Genomic DNA, 15834 nt, shown 5'->3' on the forward strand with positions numbered 1-15834 from the left:
TCTCAAAGCTGCAGAACGGTTTGCAGCTTGGAGAAGATCATTTTCGCCCTGTTTGACCAAAACTAATAATTAGAACAGATCGACCTACTGGTTTCATAGGCTGGCAGAGCTACCAACAGACTGGCGCGCACAAAGGCACATTACAACAATGAATCTACTTTGTTTCTATTCTTCTGTCACATTAATCTCTAGCAACATAGTCATTATCATTTTGTCTCTGTATGGTGCCACCCCCTCCATGAGGAACTTTTTCTCCCCAATTTCGATCTTGTCTCACTGCTGCAACTCCCCAATGGGCTCGGGAGGTGAAGGTTGAGTCATGTGTCCTCCGAAACATGACCCGCCAAACCGCGCTGCTTAACACCCGCCAGCTTAACCCAGAAGCCAGCTGCAGCAATGTGTCAGAGGAAACACCATTCCACTGATGACCGAGGTCAGCCTGCAGGGGCCCAGCCCGCCACAAGGAGTCACTAAAGCGCGATGAGCCAAGTAAAGCCAATTGTGCACCGCCCTATGGAACCCCGGATCACGGCCGGTTGTGATACATCCTGGGATCGAACCCAGGTCTGTCGACATTTAGAAAGTTTGCATAGAAAACAGATGCGACAATTGCCTGCTGGGGTGCATTTCCATTTTATGCAGTTTTCATCGACTGTTTTTAAATCGATACAAGACAGTTAAATCTCTGACTTCCGACTTCAGTGTGTTCAAAACAAATGGGAACTTGGAGAAAAACGAGCTCCAACTCGGGAACTCAGGCCTATTTCTAGAGCTCCAACTTTCTGACCTGAAGATCACTGACATCATGATTTGACCTTGTATTTTTCCGAGTCCCCAGTTCTTTTGAACGCAGCATAACTTTCTTGTGTCTATAAAAACAGATGGATGTAACGAAGTCACACCGAAAAATAACACTTTTTTGCAAAAAAACTACAGTGTTGAATAAATATTTAGTGGTTGAAGTGTTTCCATTACCCAATTTAGGCAAATTGCGCATTCATAAATTGCCGACAGCCTGTATACCCTTCCATCTATCTATATTCTAATAATTCTCATGTGCCACGGTCCGTACCATGGTGAAACTTGCACTCTTGTAGATCTGAAATAATTGGATGGTGAAACTTGCATCCAGCCAACTAGAAAAGTAAGGCGAAGCAATTCAGGCATTCTTGAAAGTCCAGACATACATTTTTATTGTTGACCATTTTTATTTTGCAATGAGTAGGAATTCAGAAGTTAATGTGGAGTGGAGCTTATAGTTATGTGATGACATCCTGTGCCCTACGTACCTTCAAAAGTATTGTGCCTGTTTTTTAATTATTTTTAACCTTTATTTAACTAGGAAAGTCAGTTAAGAACAAATTCTTATTTACAATGACCGCCTACTCTGGTCAAATCCAGAAGACGCTATACCAACTAACCCTGCACCCATTAAAACCTCACCACTATACCAACTAACCCTACACCCATTAAAATCTCACCACTATACCAACTAACCCTACACCCATTAAAACCTCACCACTATTCCACTACTTTGGCCCCATCTGATCCTACTCCAGGCCAGCAGCCTGGGAGAACGGGACACTATCGTTCAAAACATCATGTAACTCTTCTGCAGTAAAATCTCGTACACCCAAGAACTTCTTTGAAGCTGCCACCACAACATCTATCCTCTGTGATTTACGCTACATTCCTGTGGTACAATTGACAACCATGGCCATGAACGGCAAAAAAACACACCATACTATCACTCTCTATTGGTCTCGGCCTACTCACAAAGATCCTCTTGTTGTCCTCTTTAGGATCCCTCACCCTGGACCCATCTTCCTCTACTACTCTCTTCACTGCCTCAACATAGGGCACCTTCTGTACTACTCTGATCCTGGCAATCTCAACCTGCCTTTCTCTCATCGGACACACACACACACACACACACACACACACACACACACACACACACACACACACACACGTTTCCCAACGATACTACACATTCCTTTGTCTCACGTCCTCCTGCACACTTCTCACATCTAAAAATCTCCCTCCTACACACTGCTTCCACATGACCATAAGCTTGACACGTAAAACACTGTAATGGATTCGGGACAAAAGCTCTCATGGGATAACTGACACATCATAACTTGACTTTATCTGGTAAAGACTCTGCATCAAAACTCAGTAGTACAGCCAGTATCTTCTCAGTTTCACCACGCTCTCCACCTGGTCTGCGTCGCACCAAACGGTGGATGTCACAGACTTAATGCCACTCCAGGTACCATTCCTTTCAAGGGCGCTCTGCTCCGGAGAGGAAAGCAAGTCACAATTCTTGTCCCCAGTCGCATGGGGCTCCTTCTTCCTTGCTGTCCATAACCACGTCTATCCATTCACCACACTCTTAGCGCACCTTCATCCGCTGTATGGCTTGCAGAGTACGCATTGTTTGTGTTTTTCAGAAAACCCAACTTCTGTTCCTTAGCCCAAGTTACAAGTCTGGCTATCTCTGGCCTCATTGTTATCTCATTACATTTGCTCCTCATTGTTGTTATGATTTTCGACTTCGATGTTGTCATCAACTAAACCACCCACACAGATTATCAGAGGATACTGATTGGTCTAGCCATACGGTGGACGGAAGGGGGGGGCTTAAACGGTTTGAATCTGGTCGTGGTGGAAAAAGTACCCAATTGTCATACTTGAGTAAAAGTATAGATACCTTAATAGAAAGTTACTCAAGTAAAAGTGAAAGTCACCCAGTAAAATAATACTTGAGTAAAAGTCTAAAAGTATTTGTTTTTAAATATACTTAAGTATCAAAAGTAAATGTATTTGCTAAAATATACTAAAATATCAAAAGTAAAAGTATAAATCATTTCAAATTCCTTGTATTAAGCAAAGCAGACGGCACCCTTTTCTTGTTTTAAAAATTTAAGGATAGCCAATGAATTTCACAATTTTCCTGTTCTGCTAAGCATTCAAAATGTAACTAATACTTTGGCTTGTCAGGGAAAATGTGTAAAAATGTACAATATTTTCTTTAGGAATGTAGTGAAGTAAAAGTAGTCAAAAATATAAATAGTAAAGTACAGATACTTCCAAAAAATACTTAACTAGTACTTTAAAGTATTTTTACTTGAGTACTTCATACCACTGGTTGTCATCAACTAAACCACCTCCACAGATTATCAGAGGACACTGATTGGTCCGGCCACACGGTGAACGGAAGGGAGGGGCTTAAACAGTTTGAATCTGGCCGTGGCCAAACTGTATCCATGTAGCGAAACAGAATGTAAGCTCGCGAGACCAGGATGGTTCAGACGAGGCTAAGCCAAAGTAGGACAGCATGGAGTAGCTACAGTGGTAAAGTCTTATAGGCTTTTCCAATGGAGGAAAGACATCCAGTTTACATTTGGGATCCACTGCACTGGGACACCATTATTACAGTCCTAATTGTACCCCAATGACAATTCAATTTTGTGTGATTAGGAAACATTTTGAGTATTTCAGAAAGGTATCATGGGTTGAGCTAGATGTTGAAAGAGGTTACAGAAGACAGAAATGCAAAAAGTTATTTATTTCGAATTCACTCTAACTGTTGAATCAAGAAATTATTGTAGGCAGAACTTTTTAGAACTAAGTAATACAATAGGCAGTGCTCTATCATGAATACACTCACAGGTAAATGGCGTTGTCAACCCATTTACCTGGGACTCTATTCAAGATATAACTGCCTCGCATGCCTTGTTGCTTTTATAAATCTGTTGCCAACACATATTAAAATAGCAATGAATGTCACGCCCTGACCTGAGATATCTTTGTTTTCTTTATGTTTTGGTTAGGTCAGGGTGTGACTAGGGTGGATAGCTAGTTTTTGTATTGTCTAGGGGTTTTGTAATGTCTTGGGGTTTTGTATATCTAGGGTTTTGTAGGTCTAGGTATTTGTATGTTTATGGTGGCCTGATATGGTTCCCAATCAGAGGCAGCTGTTGTTGTCTCTGATTGGGGATCATATTTAGGTAGCCATTTCCCCTTTGGTGTTTGTGGGTTCTTGTTCTATGTTTAGTTGCCTGTCTGCACTATTCATATTAGCTTCACGGTTCGTTTTGTTGTTTTGTTAGTTTGTTCAGTGTTCATTCTTTTAATAAATATAGAATGTACGCATACAACGCTGCGTCTTGGTCCGATTCATACGACGAACGTGACAATGAATTACATATTTTCATTCAAATGTTATTTTGATAAGTCAATTCATACAATTTCACTCTTCCACCAGAAGATATAGTTCCGATAAAAATCTGGTTATTTGTTATTTTGGTCACGTTGCTACAGGCGCGACCAAGTCATTCATTATTTTTCCATACCGGCTATGCAAAAGGACTGGTCGTTCATTCTAAATAGAATCAATAACGTTCTTGTCACTTACTAGCTAGCTAGCCAACTTAGTCACGTCAAACATTGAACCTGGACAATACACTAGCTGCATTTGTTTGAGCTTTATTTCTAATGGCATTTACTTGGATATTGTACAGATCTCCTTTATATTTTCTCCGTAAAAGCACATGGACGTATTTGAAACGGATAAGCAAATACTTTGGGATTTAGTTATATATGCGAAAACTAGTCTTATGAATTTTGTCTAAGGCGACGTTAATAAGTAGTCTAGTCAAGGATGCGATGATAATGCATTATTGGCACTCTACACTTTAGACAGACCAAGTAAAAGGGAACAAAAGTAAACCTTTCATTTAGAGGTTTAAAATACGACTGCCTCTAAAACCCAACTAATCCCTTTGGAAACAGCCTGTGTGGCATCGATATGAGTCAGAAACATTTATTCTAGTGTCAAAATTGACTACAAAGTGTAAATAGGATCATTTTGGTCATGAAGTCAGTATTGTCTGACAGAGTTTGGAACCTGAGTACGTCACAGCAAGTAAATTAAGGTGAGGTTTGGATTACAATTATGTCAACAATTCATGCCCCCTTTTGCCAAGCTCCACGTGGAAATCGCTCTTCTGCCCACTTCACTTCCCTTCATTGAATGGGGCTCCATTGTTTCATCGCCCCAACGTGTTCAAAGGATCAAGACCGTTTGAGACTGAAAAGCCCTCTCCGGTTCGACAATGCATGCTTCCAGCAGGATGTACCGCCAACTATTGTAAAAGGTTGCATCAATCGAATCTGGTATCAGGATAAAATGTGATGGAGTCACCGAACATACTTTAATTATTTTTATTTAACACAAGCGATAAATGGTAAATGCAATTTTCGTATATACGGGTTCACTGTATCACCACGCAGGGTAAAGCAGAGAACTGACAAATAGTACAGACATCTTCTTTTATACTGTGACAAAGGTAGTTCCAACTTTAGAGTTAGAGGCTTAGCGTGGTTTAAACTTGCTAGCCTATCGGTGGTGCCCAGGCTGGTCCCAGCCTCACAGCACACAGGATCCAGATATCCGGAAGTGTTTGTTGTGAAGTTTGAGCTGAGTTGTCGGTGGCTACACTGCTCAGTTCCTGTTTTCTTGTTATTCAGCATTTTTCCATCTTGTCTCAACCTTCTGGTTAGCACAGTCGACACCCTAGATTAACAACAGCTTTTCTGCAGTCACGCTATGTTTTGTGATTAACATGTCCTATTTCTATAAGGCATATATTTTTGTTAAAAAGAGAACAAACAAAACCATCCTTCACACTATGGTTTGTTTGCATGCTCTGCTGAAACACCCTACGATGCGGTATAGGTGGTTGGAGTTCGTTGGTCCCCAATGGTGGTGAGTATATCCGTAGCTAGACCATAGACTGCTGTTTATGTATCTGGCTATGTATATTTTGATAATCATTATCATCGCTAGCATAGCTGGCTAACATTAGCCTACCTCAATACAACTCGGATTTAAAATGAAGGCAAATAATAAGTAGGAAAACATTTAGTCATGATTGTGATGTCGCCAGATTGACTGTAGAGGCAGTATAACTTTAGCCAGTTAACTAAGATTGAGGGGACCACCGTATTTTAGCTAGCTAACATTACCATTGCTAGCTATTTTTGACAAACTTTACTAGTAACAGTAATGGCATCATTGCCATCTCTCTAAAGTCAATTTGACAACATCATAATATGGCAAAGTTGTTTCCTACTAATTATTTGCCTACTTTAGCGATGCCATCGTATTTCCATGACAATATAAGTTATAAGGTAGCCTAGTGATTAGAGCAGGGGTTTCGAACTCCATTTGCCCCAGGGGCCGCATTCGGTCTTCAACGAGGTCCAGAGGGCCCGGACTGAATCTTTGTAATATTTCCCTTGCTATAAAAATTTGCAAAAAATTATCAATCTTTAAAAACATTTTCTACGCTCCCTGACTGTCTACGGATTATTAGCGAGCTGGACAGTCAAGAAACTGTATGAATAATGTCCATTATTATTTTTACACAGTTCCGATTTGGTTTTAGTCATTTTAAAGTATATTGAGTTCATTTCCCTCCACAATGTTTTGTATTACTATTATGATTTAATGTTTTTTTTACAGGATTGGACCACCTGGCCATATGTTTGACACCCCTAGGTTAGAGCGTGGGGCCAGTGACCCAAAGGTCGCCAATTTGAATACCCAAGCCGACAAGGTGAATAATGTCAATGTGCCCTTCAGCATGGCACTTAACCATAATTTACTTCAGGGACGCTGTACTACTATGGCTGACCCTGTAAAACAACACATTTCACTGCAGGTATCTTGTGTATGTGACAATAAAACAGAATTATTTATTTATTTATTTGGGACGAAACATTCACATTAGCCCCTGAGGTGCAACCCATGTCCAGGGCACAAATAAATATTGGATGCAGCTATTGTGGTACTAGCTAACTTATGTCTGACTATAACAGTGTACTACCTAGCAGCAACAAACCAAAACCAACTCAGGGCCATAGCGAACATTTCACAGTTGGTTACATAGTGTAATGGCGTCACAGGCCTGACTCCAATCTGGAGCCAGTCAGTCTACATCTCTGAAGAATAGAATTATCTCCCAAACAAGATTGATATTTCTCGAGCTACATTATGTTAAGGGATGATGACCCTGTTTTTCTGTTAGACAAAGTGCACAGTTGGGTGCCAGGCTGATTCCCTGGTCATGAACAGATGCCGGGACCTACCAGAAGGAGGAATGGTGGTATCATAATATGTCAAGCAATGTGATTGCAATGGTTTAGTGACTTCCAAAAATAATTGAATTCACTGTTCACTTGCTATTTTCACAGCTTGTCAGGCAAGACCTCAGAATAAAAGAGTATCATGTGACACAAGTAAACACTTGTGACACCTGTGTTGTTGGCAGAGTCTCCCTCGACTCCCTGTTAATTGAGGTGACTCCGTGTTAATTGAGGTAGATGACTACCTCATGAAACTGGTTGAGAGAATGCCAAGAGTGTGCAAAGCTGTCATCAAGGCAAAGGGTGGCAACTTTGAAGAATCTAAAATATATTTTACTACATGATTCCATATGTGTTATTTCATAGTTTTGATGTCTTCACTATTATTCTACAATATAGAAAATAGTAAAAAGAAAAGAAAAACCTTGGAATGAATAGGTGTGTCCAAACTTTTGACTGGTACTGTATATTTTCAGCAAAACAGTGTTCTTTTTAGACACAACTACAAACTTAAAGGAGTAGGGCGTTCAAGGAGTTGGTCTGATGGGAATTGGTGATGTCATCAGCCTCCCCCTTACTTGAGGAACAATAGAGAACAAAAGAGGAAAGGAGTAAAGCACACATGTGACTTACCTGGACCACCTATTGAGATTTGCCTTAAGTAAATCAGGTGTTAAATGAGGTGAAAATGAGACTGGAGTGCTCTTACCCTAACCGTAACTCTTACCCTAACCCTTTTTCTAACAGATAGTTTGTTGATATCATGACATTCTATAGAGCATCTACTTGGGACTATCCAAATAAACTCCACGTTTTTCTAATGTTCGCAATTATGGCCCCACCACGATGTGGGATGACTAACAATCAATTGTATTCAGGCCTTACACAGTTATTAACACATACCTTGCAGACATATGCAGAGATCTAACCCACACCCCTGGAACACAAGAAAGCAATACACATTTATTTATTTAACTAGGCAAGTCAGTTAAGAACAAATTCTTATTTACAATGACGGCCTACACCGGCCTAACCCAGACAACGCTGGGACAATTGTGCGCCGCCCTATGGGACTCCCATTCACAACCGGTTGTGATACAGCCTGGAATCGAACCAGTGTCTGTAGTGACACCTCTAGCACTGAGATGCAGTACTTTAGACTGCTGCACCACTCGGGAGCTGCCACATGATGAATGCCCAAAAAGTTTGATATCAGAAATAGAACAGAGACTAGCCTGGTTTCAATCTGGTGTTTCTGCTCTCTTGCCAACTCCTTATGGAATTGTCATGTAAAACATTTGGCTTGACAATAAAAAAGGATTAGGCAAAAGTACAATCAGATCTCGGACCAGGACAGACAACATGTTAACTTGAAATACCAGCACAAATGGCAATGTATATATCATAACAATCAATCTCTTCTGAACAAACAGTAATTCAGAACAATAGACATCACACAACTAGTAACTAGTGAGAGGCAGAACTTAATCATAGACTTCTATATTATCCTACATTATCCTTTCTAAGTGTGTATACCACCCTACTAATCAGTGGTGTGTATTCATAGATGCCAAGGGAAGCCAGGCTTCCCTAAAACATTGACCAATATATATATTTTTAATAATAATAATTTATATTTTGTGTCTCTGTGTTGTCATAATTTTCCTTCACTTCGCATGAGGCTGAATGTATCTCACCGGAGAAAGCATCCGAGCGAGCGAAACAGCGCCCCTCTGTCTCTGTATGCCATCTATATGATGCTGTCTGGTCGTAAAGAGTATGACATTGTTGCCACCTGTAGCATTGAATGCAAGGGAAGCCAACGAGCATTTGGCCTCCCTTGATCATTTTTTCTTTTAAATAATAGCCAATCAGCGTCGAGCTAAACTGAGTGAGCTCAACTGTGAATGGTCCTGGTGCACCAAAAACAAGTGTCAAGGGAAAACAGTTTGGATTTGGCTTCACTCCTATCACAGAGAAATATGTCATTGACAGAAACAACTTGAATTGATTGACAGCGTCATAGACCAATTTGTCAACATAAAAGAGAGGAGGATGGTATTGGCGTTTCTCTACAAGTAGGGTTCCATGTTTTTTTCTACTCACAAGAACGCTCTCTCACACACACATCAGAACCATGGACAGCCACATCATATTCAGCTTACGATGATTGGACTCAAATTGTTTTGTTATCTTTTAGTTGCCACTGTATTAGACTAAGTAGAGGTGATTTGATGATGTTGAAACGTTTAAGGTGAAATGGTGCTGGAATAGTGGAGGCATCTCCTGTTTTCTTTGCGACTTGCAGTAACTCTCCATGGTTCTAAATCAATAGTTGTTTAGTGGTCTGAAAATGTAAGAAACAAACTTTCTTGACCATGCTGTAGGTCATGTAACTGTCTGTTACTGTACATGCAATATGCTTTGTGAACTGCACTGGACAGAGGTTGTTATCCGGTTTTGTGATGAAACAAGGTTGAATTTATTCTGCCACTGTGTCTTCTTATTGTCTCGGCCTAGAGCAAACATCGCAATTATCATAACACATATACACACACATTTGTATACGATCAAATACAATACCTGACCAAAAGTATGTGGACACCTGCTTGTCGAACATCTCATTCCAAAATCATGGGCATTAATATGGAGTTGGTCCCCCCCTTTGCTGCTATAACAGCCTCCACTGTTCTAGGAAGGCTTTCCACTACTAACACTGCTGCGGGGACTTGCTTCCATTCAGCCACAAGAGCATTAGAGAGGTTGGGCACTGATGTTGGGCGATTAGGCATGGCTTGCAGTCGGTGTTCCAATACATCCCAAAGGTGATCGATGGGGTTGAGGTCAGGGCTCTGTGCAGGCCAGTCAAGTTTCTTCCACACCAATCTCAACAAACCATTTCTGCATGGACCTCGCTTGGGGCATTGTCATGCAGAAACCGGAAAGGGCCTTCCCCAAACTGTTGCCACAAAGTTGGAAGCACAGAATCATCTAGAATGCCATTGTATGCTATAGTGTTAAGATTTCCCTCTCTTCACTCGAACTAGGGGGCCTAGCCCGAACCATGAAAAACAGCCTAGACCACTATTCCACCGCCACCAAACTCTACAGTTGGCACTATGCTTTAGGGCAGGTTGTGTTCTCCTGGCATCCGCCAAACCCAGATTCGTCCATCAGATTGCCAGATGGTGAAGCGTGATTCATCACTCCAGAGAACACGTTTCCACTGCTCCAGAGTCCAATGTCAGTGAGCTTTACACAACTCCAGCCGATGTTTGGCATTGCATATGCTGATTTTAGGCTTGTGTGCGGCTGCACGGCCATGGAAACCCATTTCATGAAGCTCCCGAAGAACAGTTCTTGTGCTGAGGTTTCTAAAAACCTGTTGTTTTTTTATTTCTAAAAACCTGTTTTCACTTTGTCATTATAGGGTATTGTGTGTAGATTGCTGAGGATTTATTTTTATTTAATCCATTTTAGAATAAGGCTGTATTGTAACAAAATCTGGAAAAAGTCAAGGGGGCTTAATACTTTTGTAATATGGCTTTTTTTTCTGGCTTGACTTCACCACTGATTTTACCCACACAAGCTACTACTACTAATACAAATACATTGACAATGCCGAAATACAGATAGGACAACCAAGATGACCGGACTAGCCTGTCTGAAATATAAAGCTTAATATTACTGACCATGCCTTTACTAAACCTCATGCACACATAATAGCCAAAGCCCACTTAGCCTCAAGACCAAGAAAAGACCACAATGTGCTTTCACTAACATGTCCAATTTACCCAACCTACCTTTCCTGAGCAACTCACAACCCTCCCCAATCAATAAAACAAGACAAACCATAGCAGGACGGCTGAGAAGGCAACGCGCTCCTGGAGGTAAAATCAGCCCGGTCACCTTGGAGAGGCAGGATGCCACTCCTTCCTATGTGTTAGCGCTCAGTGACTGGTGAGCCAGATGGGAGAAGCAAATTCAGTAATGTTGCAAGATCTAGGTCTAATTACTGGAAAGTTGTCGACGGTTACGCATACTGACTGGGCTAGCCATAGGCTCACTCACAGGCAGGCACAGCTCTTAAAGGAATACACTCAAAAACTATTAGTCCACTGTTGATACAGTCCCAAAATGTTTTGCATTTCAGCAATAAAGCTTTCAAGATATAGGACTTTCTTAAAGCTAATTGTCACTTGCCACATCAACACGATGCAAAGGCATTTATAATTTTATTCAGGCTCCTTGGGTTTCTGCTGAGTGACTTCAAATAAACGTGTATGTGATTGGAAGGACTTTTTCCTGTTCATCCAGTTTTGCATTTTCCCATCGGCACCTTCACTAACCTGTTTTGGGATTGCGGTTGATTCTGCTTATTACCTTAAAGCTGCTATATGTAACTTTTTGGGCAACCCGACCAAATTACCATAGAAATGTGTGTTATAGATCTGTCATTCGCACTGAAAGCAAGTCTAAGATGCTGTAGATATGTTCTATGTGCGCTATTTATATGCTTCCTGTTCTTAAGTTAAGTATTTGCGTCTTTTGGTTTCGGCTTTCTTACCAGCTTCAAACAACTGAAAATACAATAAATCTAAACTAAGATATTAGTTTAGATTTAGTACATTGATGTTCTACACTCTATTGCTCTATTCTCTATTGCTTGTTTTTAGCGACCAGGAAATGGCAGAGCGATTTCTGTATATTTGTCACGCCCTGACCTTAGAGAGCCTTTTATTCTCAAATTGGGTTAGGTCGGGGTGTGACTAGGGTGGGTACTCTAGTTTTATTATTTCTTATTTTATTATTCTATCGTTGTCTCTGATTGGGGATCATATTTAGGCAGCCTTTTCCCACTGGGTTTTTGTGGGATCTTGTTTGTGTATAGTTGCCTTGAGCACTGCATAGCTTCACGTTCATTTTGTTCTTTATTGTTTTTTGCCGGTTCACTTAATAAAAGATGACGAACCCAAACCACGCTGCATTTTGGTGCGATTCTTACAACAACGATCGTGACAATATTACACCTTTAAAGTAAGAGAATGTTACCACTGATATATTCGTGAAGACCAGTATGAAGGGGATCTACTTTCAGGCATGTATTTTACGGCTGCTACGTTAGGTAAATGAGTGGGCAACGTGGGTGCAGGGAGAAGGGCTAAAGCTGAAAGAGCAGAGCAGAGACGTGACAACGCAACAACACACTAGCCTCTTTGTGTAGACACTCTCAAGCTGCTGCTAGTGGGGAGTGGCCACACAATCCCTCTGTGTGTGTATGTGTGTGTGTGTGTGTGTGTATACGTATACCGGGATGGGGAGGAGGGTGTGGGGATGTCAAAGCACTGGGTAGCCAGAAAGCCGCCCTTCACACATACACACACACGTACACACACACACATGGGTTCACACACACACATGCGCCCTCACACACACATGCATGTGCACACGCAAAAACACACACACACACACACACACACACACACACACACACACACACACACACACACACACACACACACACACACACACACACACACACACACACACACACACACACACACAACCACTTCATAGGAATCCTGGACATACACACACATTCCCTCTCACTCCAGTGGTTTAGCACTGAGGACCCAATGAACACACAGTTGAACGGTTACACACTCACACACCTATTCCCAAAAGGCATTATACTGCACACTGTGTTCACTAAGATACTTTGTAAGTGAACACAGAATCCTTTTGATGAATTATTAAGCATGAGATCAAAATGAATGACAATGCCCACTGGGCACAGACAGACGTCAATTCAACGTCTATTCCACATTGGTCCAACATATTTTCATTGAAATGACGTGAAAACAAAGTTGATTTAACCAGTGTGTGCACAGTGGGTGATGTGTGGTAAGCAGGCATTTGCCCCAGCACATTTGTTTAATTTGGTTTAATAAGACATTTTATCGCAAGAATGTTGAAAAAAATGGGCAAAGTAGGCCTACTGTTTTTAGACTGACTTGCCTTCGTCATTCGTCAACTCGCGCACTATGTCCATCTTATAAAAGTGCTGCAGTGTGTGCGTGCGTGCGTCTTTACCAATCAGATTCACGGAAATCACAGGTCGGGCATGGCGCATCCACTTCACTCCAATATTATTTTAGCAAATAGGAAAATAACTCCAGACAGCCACAAGCAAAAACTCTTCACACAAATGTTGTAGCAGCCTACCTAAACATTAGCAATCAGATAACCTGTATTAGTCTGATCAACTGTAGGCCAGAGGTGTGTTCAATTCGCTTGAACGTTTGCTACGTTGCGGAACAGTTTATACTGAAAGACGCGTTTACCCAAAACACTTTTTTTTTGTGTTAATCAAATCAAATGTTATTTGTCACATGCTTTGTAAACAAAAGGTGTATACTAACAGTGAAATGCTAACTTACAGTTGAAGTCGGAAGTTTACATACACTTAGGTTGGAGTCATTAAAACACGTTTTTCAACAACTCCACAAATTTCTTAAGGTTAGAAGACAGGGTTAGGACAAGAGATTTCTACCATGCTAAATAGTTGCAAAGTAACTAAAAAGTAGTAAATAGTTGCATAGTTGCTAAATAGATAAAATTCTAAAGTTGTCCGTGATGAGATTCGAACATGCAACCTTTGGGTTGCTAGACGTTTGCGATTTTGCCTTAAGTAACCTTCTTCTGTCTTATGTAAACATACCAAACGTAACATATCACACTAATTTGAGTGTCCCGGATTTACATTTACTATGTTACGTCTAGTCTGAGACCAGTCTTCTCTGTCAACAGAGATGCAAATGTAGAGAGATTTATTCCTGGGGGCACTTTCTGAAGTTCTTTATGTACACTTGGCTCAAACTACCTGCCCCTCAAGTAGTCAGAAGAAAATTGACTACTTCAAAATGGAGATGGCCTCTGCCAATGGCACTGCCCATACTCTCACAGACACCATAATGGGACAGATACAATGATGTGATGTCTATGGTTTCAGTCAACTTTTTCTTCATATTGTTTTGGAACTTGGGCCTCAATAAAACTTTAAATTGATTTACACCCGCTGGATCGGCATGTTAACATTGACTGTGTCTGCAGTGTAGCAGAGTCTCTCACACTAGGCCTATGTCATCCTGAAGTCTAATCCCTGCTCTCTACAAATTTTTTCACCAGTGGATTTTACATATATACTGAACAAAAATATAAACACAACATGTAAAGTGTTGGTCCCATGTTTCATGAGCTGAAATAAAATATCCCTGAAATGTTCAAATTTTGCTTCCGTCCCTCTCCTCGCCCCTACCTGGGCTCGAACCCTCTGCACACATCAACAACTGCCTCCCACGAAGAATCGTTACCTATCGCTCCACAAAAGCCGCAGCCCTTGCAGAGCAAGGAAACAACTACTTCAAAGTCTCAGAGCAAGTGACGTCACGAATTGAAATAGCGCGCACCTCGCTAACTAGCTAGTCATTGGATGCATATCTGTATTCCCAGTCATGTGAAATCCATAGATTAGGGCCTGATTAATTTATTTCAATTGCCTTATTTCCATATATGAACTGTAACTCAGTAAAGTCTTTGAAATTGTTACATGTTGTGTTTATTTTTGCACATTGTAGTTTCCAGAAGATACCGACCCCAGTACCATTATGCTTGTTTACACTGAGCTGCACTGGGGTCTGACCGCAATCATAGTTACATTAAGACACCGTGGAGCCAGAGCGAGATATGGGTCAGAAAACCTTTATCCACACTGCTCCATCGAGAAGATTGAAATACTGCTACTTTTTTTGTGGCCGTTGAATCTTCTCGGAGTAACAGTTGGGATAATGGGACAATTCGGGAGTACACTGCATTTCTCATTCCTTGTACGTTTTGAGGCCATATCTCATACCAGCTCCATGGTATCCTAATATACACTGGAAGGCTGTCCAAAACTAGTGCAGCTGTAAACAAGTGGGTCAGATCTGCTGGCTAACCTACAGGCTTCATTTGAGTTGGATGATAGCACAGATAGGATTATCTTTAATGATAGCCTCAATGTCGACAGAGATCCAACCATATATCAGCTATTAGCAACATAAAAACATATTTTTTTTAAAAGGTTGCGCTGTTGATAGAGAACCCCATAATGCTAAGTCTGATAACCCCCAGAACTCTGTCCCTACTTAACAGCCTCAGTGCTAGCCTATTTTACAACATGAGAGTGAAAGACTTACACCATCGTCTCTTAGCCATGGTAACAGTCTGATCTTTAAGCAACCTAGGTGCTTGTTTACCAGGCTGATAAATCAGACTGTGATTCCAGCTTTCTGTTTACACACCCTGAAACTAAGCACTGCAAAAACTTTCCTTACAAGCCAGAATGTTGAATAAAATTACATTTGAACTTACTCTACCCGTTGTCTGTGCAGTTGGTCCTTCTGCTGGTCGAAATTTGAGATATAATATCTACTGGAAAGTATTGTTTACCTGACTTTTTAGAGCGCCGGTACTGCCATTGAGATTTATATCAACTGGCACATGCGCAAAACCATGTAAACACATGCACGACTTAGATTAGTATGCATGCATCGTGTGCATGTATTTCTGTCTTGTGCACGTGCCTTAGGTCAGTTTTTCCAAACTCCATTTCCTTGAGTACCACCAACAGCGCACAAT

Source organism: Salvelinus namaycush, chromosome 25 (assembly GCF_016432855.1).
Source record: "Salvelinus namaycush isolate Seneca chromosome 25, SaNama_1.0, whole genome shotgun sequence".
In the NCBI taxonomy this organism is placed as follows: domain Eukaryota; kingdom Metazoa; phylum Chordata; class Actinopteri; order Salmoniformes; family Salmonidae; genus Salvelinus; species Salvelinus namaycush.